Raw genomic sequence first — 7,320 nt, 5'->3', positions numbered from 1 at the left:
GGGGCTGGCTCATGCCAACACCCCACAGGATGCCACCATTTTGTTCTTGAAGGGCTGGCCTATCTGGGACAAGCTCTTGGCTACCTGCAGCCTTACATCCGATTCACGTGAAAGTGGTGCCTGATAGGCCAAAACCGATGCCAGATAGGCCATGTTTCCAGGTATGCCAAAAAATGAGCCCTCGGCGCCCTGACCTGGATGTCACGGTTTTCGCCAAAATTCCGCCGTCGAAATTCACTCGAAAACGGCACCAAACACCTGCAAATGTTCCCTGCAACCTTTGGCATTGTGAATGCCATGTTTCACAGTAGGCCATAAAATGAGCACCCAGCGCTCTAACCTGCGTACCGACGTCTGATTCACTTGAAAACTGTGCCAAACACCTGCAAATTGCCGCCTGCAGCGTTTGGCGGTGCAAACATCGTATTTCCTAGTAGGCCGTGGCCAATTTGCAGGTGTTTGGTGCCGTTTTCGAATGAATTGGACGATGTTGGAATTTTGGTGAAAATCCGCTGGTCAGAACGCCAATGGCTCATTTTTCGGCCTACATGGAAACATGGCGCGTGCACCACCAAATGCTGAAGTGGCCAATCTGCATATGTTTGGCGCCGTTTTTGAGTGAGTCGGTGCAAATGCTGCATTTCCTGGTAGGCCCCAAAATGAGCCCTCGGTGACCTGACACAGTTTTTGCCAAAATTCCGACGTCCGATTCACTCGAAAACAGCACAAAACACCTGCAAATTGCCCCCTGCAGAGTTTGGCGCTGCATACGCCGTGTTTCCATGTAGGCCAAAAAATGAGCCATCAGATTAGTTTTCAGAAATCGGGCGAATGCCCCGTAAAACCAGCCACGGGGGTTAAATAGTGCCGAAAATGCTTTAAAAACCCTCCAAAAATTTCTTGTAGCTTTAATGTCTGTGGTGCATTTGAGTGTTCTACAAGGGAAAACGAAAGCTTTGACCCTCAGTGCCTTGAAACCATTGATAATTTGTGAATCATAGGCATCTACATTGGCTGTGCTCCTTAGAGCAAAGAAAGGTGTGCTACTGTCACACCTTATTTTGAACATTGTTTTTTAAAAGCACTCATTATGTGTGGCCTTCTGGACTTTGACACCATTCTGATGAGACTGCACGCCTTCAGCCCGGGAGGTGTTTTATGAAAGTATTTGCAAAGGTTCGTATCCTTCTGTTAATCATAAACTCCAACATTATAGTGCTGTGTTATAATTTTATTATTTACAGTTCATAATGCTCTGATCCTGGAATGCCACAGTGTCATAAATTAACCTATGTACTTGTGCCGGGGGGGGGGGGGTGTCATATGAAAACAGATGTATTGAAATATGGGTAATATTATTTCTGTCAGGAGTGACAGATTTCAGGAAGATGTTAAGACCGTACATATTATTTCCGTTGGTTTAATAAATTAATATATGATGTTCATTTCCCTCCCCCTGTCACCTGTTGTACTATTCTACAATGCACAGTAAAAATTAAGATTAAATACCTTATTGGCCCGAATATAAGCCGCACCTCTTTTCCAAATTCACAACCTTACAAAAATTGGCTTTTACAATATCGCTGCTGAAACAGACATAAGGTAAAGCGGAACAAACAAACAAAGTTTTATTGTCGATTTGCAAGCTTGAGACTGTTCATTTGCCATTTACGGGTGTGAGTGCCTGCAGAATTGTAGCAACTTAATATCGTTTTGTGATTTTAGTGATTGTACGGTAATTTTTGCGGACTTGCAAGATCAAAGGCTCAAATTGTCTTGGAGTTACAGTTCTAGCAACTGCAGCAAATTTCAGCCTTTAACCCAATTTTAAGGGAGAGGCTTTTATTTGGGTATTGTCTTTTTTTCTCCCCTTGAATTTTAAAGGTGTGGCTTATTTGCAGGTGCTGCTTATACTTGGGTCAATATGGTAATGCAATACTCTCACTCTACCAGATAGATCCACTGTGGGAATAGGTTTCTGCGGGGAAAACCCACCGGTATTAGATGATTGTGTGTTGCACATGCTTCAATGTACATAGGATTGCTTGCCACCAGGGTGGATTTGATTGAAATCTAATCAATTTAAATCACTAGTCAGTAAGACTTGATTTAAATCTTTCTTTCTTTCTTTTACAGAAAGAATCAATCTTGCTGGTATAATCTTAATATTTACAACCAGATGAAGGGACAGTGCAAATTACAGTTCAGAATATATGGTATGACTAATGCTATGGAATAAATGGACAAGTCCCCTGACACCAAGTTATACATCTCAGACCCTCCAAGTGTCCATGTTTTCCAGGGAGAGTCCTGGATTGACAGAGGCTGTCCTGGTTTCTTATTTGATCCTGGAATGTCCTGCTTCTATAATCAAGGATAATCAAGGATGAAAAATTGGTGAAAAACATCACTCCCTCTGTCAAGGGACAGAGATTGTGGGAATTGTAGTCCAAAACACCTGATTGGAGAAATCAGTTGTCCTCCCTGAATCCTATAAAAGTCTCCAGGCTTGTGAAACAAGTAGACCTTTTCCCCTCTCAAGGCCTCCCTCTCTTTCCGCCTTCCCTGTCAGGGAAGCGGGGTTGGATTTATTAGTCCCCAAATCCCCAATCTGAGCAGTGAAGCTGCTTTATGATATAGATATATACATATTGGCAGACATCCAGCTCTGAGCGTGGGAGCAAGAGTTGTCTATCTGTTAATCCTGAATAAACCAGTACAAAGGCTGAGGCTCCTACAGCAATCATGTTTTATCATACCAGGCCGCCCCAATAAATAAACCTTGCATCACTGTTGGTGAACAGCAACGACTGCCTGAGTCTCTTTGGGTGACAGTCTGCAGCCGGGTGGAACCATGAAGTTTTTGAACCTTCTCGGCTTCCTGGTCATCTTGATTCTCTGCCTCGGGACCTTTTCGGCTGAAAGTGCCGGTAAGCTATGGACTCCACAGCGGGGAACACTTGGCAGGGCTTTATTTTCACAAGGACTTATTTGCCGGGTTGCGCCAAAAGTCTCTCTGACCCAGGGCTCTGCTGCCATTAGGGCGGTAGTGCCGGGAGTCTTGAATTTTAAAGGTGCAGATTATTTGCGGGTGCCAATACGGCACTTGCTCATTTTTAGATGTCTGATTATTCGGACAGGCCTTTCAAACCTGAGATCCTTTGCCAAGCAGTTCTTACCAATGCGTTAAATATCATAATGTGTGTTTTTTGGTCTGAATTATATTTTCTATGAAAGCGCAATTTATATTTATATTCAATATACTTATAAAATATATTTTATAATATATTCAGATTAAATAAATATTTGTTTAGTTTTAAATAAATGAATATCCTATAACCAAATAGGCCATTTCAGGTTCTAGCATGGGGGACAGGGTGGAATCTGTGGCAAGATTCAAACGTCTGCTCCATTATTTGTTCATGGTTGCCATAAAATGATTAGCCTGCTTGTATTTTTTTTGTTCCATATGCTTTCTTTTTATATTATATTGATTCTGTGATTGATATCTGTATTTGTTTATATCAAGGGTTCCCAAAAACTGGTATACAGACCACCAACGGTCCACGAGTTTCATTCAGGTGGTCTGTTTCATATTATATTCTGAATTGTACCTAAAAAAGAAAAAATAAATTGTTATCTTGCAAGTTGCTTTGGACACAATCTTGTGAAGAAGCAGCACACCAGTGACTGAAAACAGCAAAGAGAAGTATATTGGAAAATAAATTATGGGGATTACTTTTGTATACCTCATAATAACTAGAGATGTGTGTGAAGAGAAATAACCAAAACATGGGGAATGGGGGAATTGCTCTCAGACTGCCAAAGATGAAGAGCTATTATTTTACCAGTGAATATTCTGAAAATTTGGTTCCCAGGGTGGGTTACAAGCATTTAAAATATGCTGAAAACAGCTCAAGAAACTTAAAAAAATAATAATTAGTTGTGGTGATGATGCATTTCTGATGGCAATCTGAGTAAAATCATGGAAAGCCAAGCATCCTCTATTTCTCCAGGCAACACTGCTGGGCTTCCTTCTGCAGTCTTCAGAATATGAGCCTAGAATTTAACCTCTACAACACCTGTTTTTGTTGTTGGGGTTTTTTTCTGGGGTTTTTTGCTATTTCATAAGTAGGAATGGCAACAACAAAATGCTGCCATGTCTCCTCACAACCTAAGAGGTGCCCTCATTTCAGAGTGCCTGCCAGCCAGCCAACCAACCATCACCCAGTTTTCTTCTCAAGTGAAACTCATAATTCTGTGGCCTCATTTGGCTGGCTTCATGTGCCAGTCCCTTAAAAATAAATATTTGCTGTACTAAGACTACGTTTGCTCGCAGAGGGAGCGATGTTTGTCACCAATCTTTCATCCTTATCTTTCTTTATGTGCATTACAGATTTCCATTCTCGGCTGGTTATTCATAGTAAAACAACAACAACAAACCTATGGTTACGTGAAACATACTCAATAAACACACAAGACGTAACCGGCTGTACTTTTGAATAAATAAAGTATACTATTCATTGTATCAAACTGTAGATTTCAACGGAAGTCTCATAAATTTCAATGAAAAAAGCAGAAGACCCAGTGGATCATCTAGTCAGTTCATGCATAAGGTCCATGCAGTATAAATGTCTATTCCACTTGTTACAGTTACAGGGTTGTTACAGTTCCACAGAATCCTTTCACAGAGTCTAAGACAAGGATTTCCAGAATATTAGCCTTGTTTCATCATCCTAGGCTTCATCAGTAGAACAGGCTCATATGTAATATTACAGGATAGTGGATCTTATAGCGATCTACCCTTCATGTAGATTATTGGACTCTATGAACAGACAGGTTCATTTGCCGAAGCTAAGCAATGCTGGTTCTATCCTCCAGGCTGAGGCCATGCAAGGCTTAACATGTCTGGCATATCCATCCTGAAGTTATCCCATGTTGCTACATTGTTGAATTTCTGGGCCTCTCTGTAGCCTGTAGGATTCATCAACAATTGCATTCCATCTCCAGAGTTCTAGAACCACTCTCTTGGAAACGGCATCATTCTTATTAGAGCAACTGATCAAGGTGGAAGCTGCAAAGTTATGCTGTAAGAATTTAAAATTTCTGTTCTGTTAGTCACTGTATATGATTTTAGTTATTTACTGCTCCCTACCAGGATTCAGAACAAACTTGTCTGAAGTGCTGTTTGATGCTTTCACAACTTATTATGTATCTATCTCTATATTTTCCCCTCAATATTTATTGGCAACATTTTTTAAATCATTCCCTAGGTCCTAAAAGTAGAAGAATTTGCTGCCACAAAATGAAGACTGCACATCACAAGAGAAGTATGGTTTTGTTAATGTTGAACAAAGATATGGGTGTCCGCCAGGCATTCTTTAACGCAAACCACACCAAATGCCTACTGACAGAAACTAGAATGAAACTAAGGGAACTTTTTAAAAAATGTGATAATAGTTTTTTATTAATTTTCAATTATAAGCCAATAATAGCCTCATTATAAAAATACCAATTTATAATATGATTACCAATATAAATCATTTAACCAAATAATTTAATTTGGGTAAGGTGGGCCCCCCACGTGATGGAATTGATGATTTGATTATTTTCTTAGTTTCTGCATTCCAAAATCTTATTGATCTCAATTACATTCCGGTCATAATAATAATCCCTTGTATAATTGTATATGAAACTAAGGGAAATGGAAACAGGAGCCACTCACAACCCACTCATTCATGGAACTAAGCCTCGAGCCATTTGTTGCTTCCTCACTCATAAAATTTTCAATATGGATGGCATAGGAAATACCATCCCAAAACTGTGATGGTAGCTAAAAATTACTGCAATTGCACGGCATCAGGTTTTTTCTGATGTAAAGGTAAAGCTTAGGTCAAGGACTCCTTGGCGGTTAGGTCCAGTCAAGTTCAACTATGGGGTGTAGTGCCCATCTCGCTTCAGGTGAGGGAGCTGGTGTTCGTCCACAGACAGCTTTCCAGGTCATGTGGCCAGCTTCTGGCGCAATGGGACAAGTGCCAGAGTGCACAGAAATGCCGTTTACCTTCCCGCTGCAGCAGTACCTATTTATCTACTTGCACTGGTGTGCTTTCGAACTGCTAGGTTGGCAGGAGCTGGGAGAGAGCAACAGGAGCTCACTTTGGGTACTACTTTTTAAGGAGAATGTATATACAGTGGTACCTCGGGTTACAGATGCTTCAGGTTACAGACGCTTCAGGTCTCAGACTCCGCTAACCCAGAAATAGTACCTCGGGTTAAGAAATTTGCTTCAGGATGAGAACAGAAACCGCGCGGCAGTGGCAGTGGGGGGCCTCATTAGCTAGAGTGGTACCTCAGGTTAAGAACGGTTTCAGGTTAAGAAGAGAACTCCAGAACGAATTAAGTTATTAACCTGAGGTACCACTGTATCTATATATCTATATATCTACCATATATATATCTTTAGCTATATCTATTTCATCTATATCTATATAAAATCAGTTACTTTATGAAAAGTCATTGCCCTCAACATTTCACATCATGGGATTTAGACAAACAGGAATAGGGAAGAACAAGAAGGACTGAAGATAAGTGCTGGAAACAGGAGAAGAAAAGACTGAGGTTGCTCTGCAAGTTCCTGAAGGACTGTCATACAGAAGAGGGGAAATAATTATTCTCTGCTGCACAGGGTCAGAGCTAGATTTATAGCTTTTTTAAGTTAAGGGAGGGTGGCTTAAGCTAGAGCATGAGGAGAAATGTCTTAACATGTATGCTAAATTCTTTCAGTTGAACACTCTCCCTCTCTTTGTCTTACAGAGATTAATACCAGAAGTGCCAAGCGGCACAACTGTGTGCCTTGTCAGAGATCCAGACATCCACACATACCTCTTCCTGTTGGACCACTTCCTCTCAACTGAAGTGAAAGTTTCAGAAGATTTGGGCAAACAAATTTCATAAGCGCACACGGCTTTGAGCTCTCCCTTCCTGCCTTCATCCCCTCATTAAACTTTCTCCATCCATTCATGAGTGACATTGGCATCTGGATTTCTAACGGGGGGGGGGGGGGCAAAACTCAGTTTCAGCAGGTTATTTGCATTCCACAACATTGTGCATGGTTGTATCTGCTTGCAGCCCCACGGATCCAGAGCATTGTGGGAGTGAAGGGATCTAATTTGGGTACTGTATGCTGGCAAGCAACCCATTCCTGCTGTTTTCATGGGAGAGTCATAGGTCCAGTCGTGGACGACTCTGGGGCTGCGGCACTCATCTCGCTTTACTGGCCAAGGGAGCCGGCGTACAGCTTCCGGGTCATGTAGCCAGCAT

At 41.4% G+C, this 7,320-nt stretch overlaps 1 long non-coding RNA gene across 1 annotated transcript; it reads left to right on the top strand.

Annotated features, from left to right (window-relative positions):
* Nucleotides 1–2,712: 2,712 nt before the first annotated feature.
* Nucleotides 2,713–7,016, top strand: LOC144328051 (uncharacterized). The gene is made up of 3 exons (XR_013393287.1): nucleotides 2,713–2,930; nucleotides 5,274–5,330; nucleotides 6,814–7,016. It is a non-coding gene; the product is annotated as an uncharacterized LOC144328051 (long non-coding RNA).
* Nucleotides 7,017–7,320: the final 304 nt, after the last annotated feature.

The sequence above is a fragment of the Podarcis muralis genome, chromosome 6 (assembly GCF_964188315.1).
Source record: "Podarcis muralis chromosome 6, rPodMur119.hap1.1, whole genome shotgun sequence".
NCBI classification, from domain to species: Eukaryota; Metazoa; Chordata; class Lepidosauria; order Squamata; family Lacertidae; genus Podarcis; species Podarcis muralis.
The sequence above is the reverse complement of the archived record's forward strand: the minus strand, read 5'-3'. Positions and strand labels throughout refer to the sequence as shown.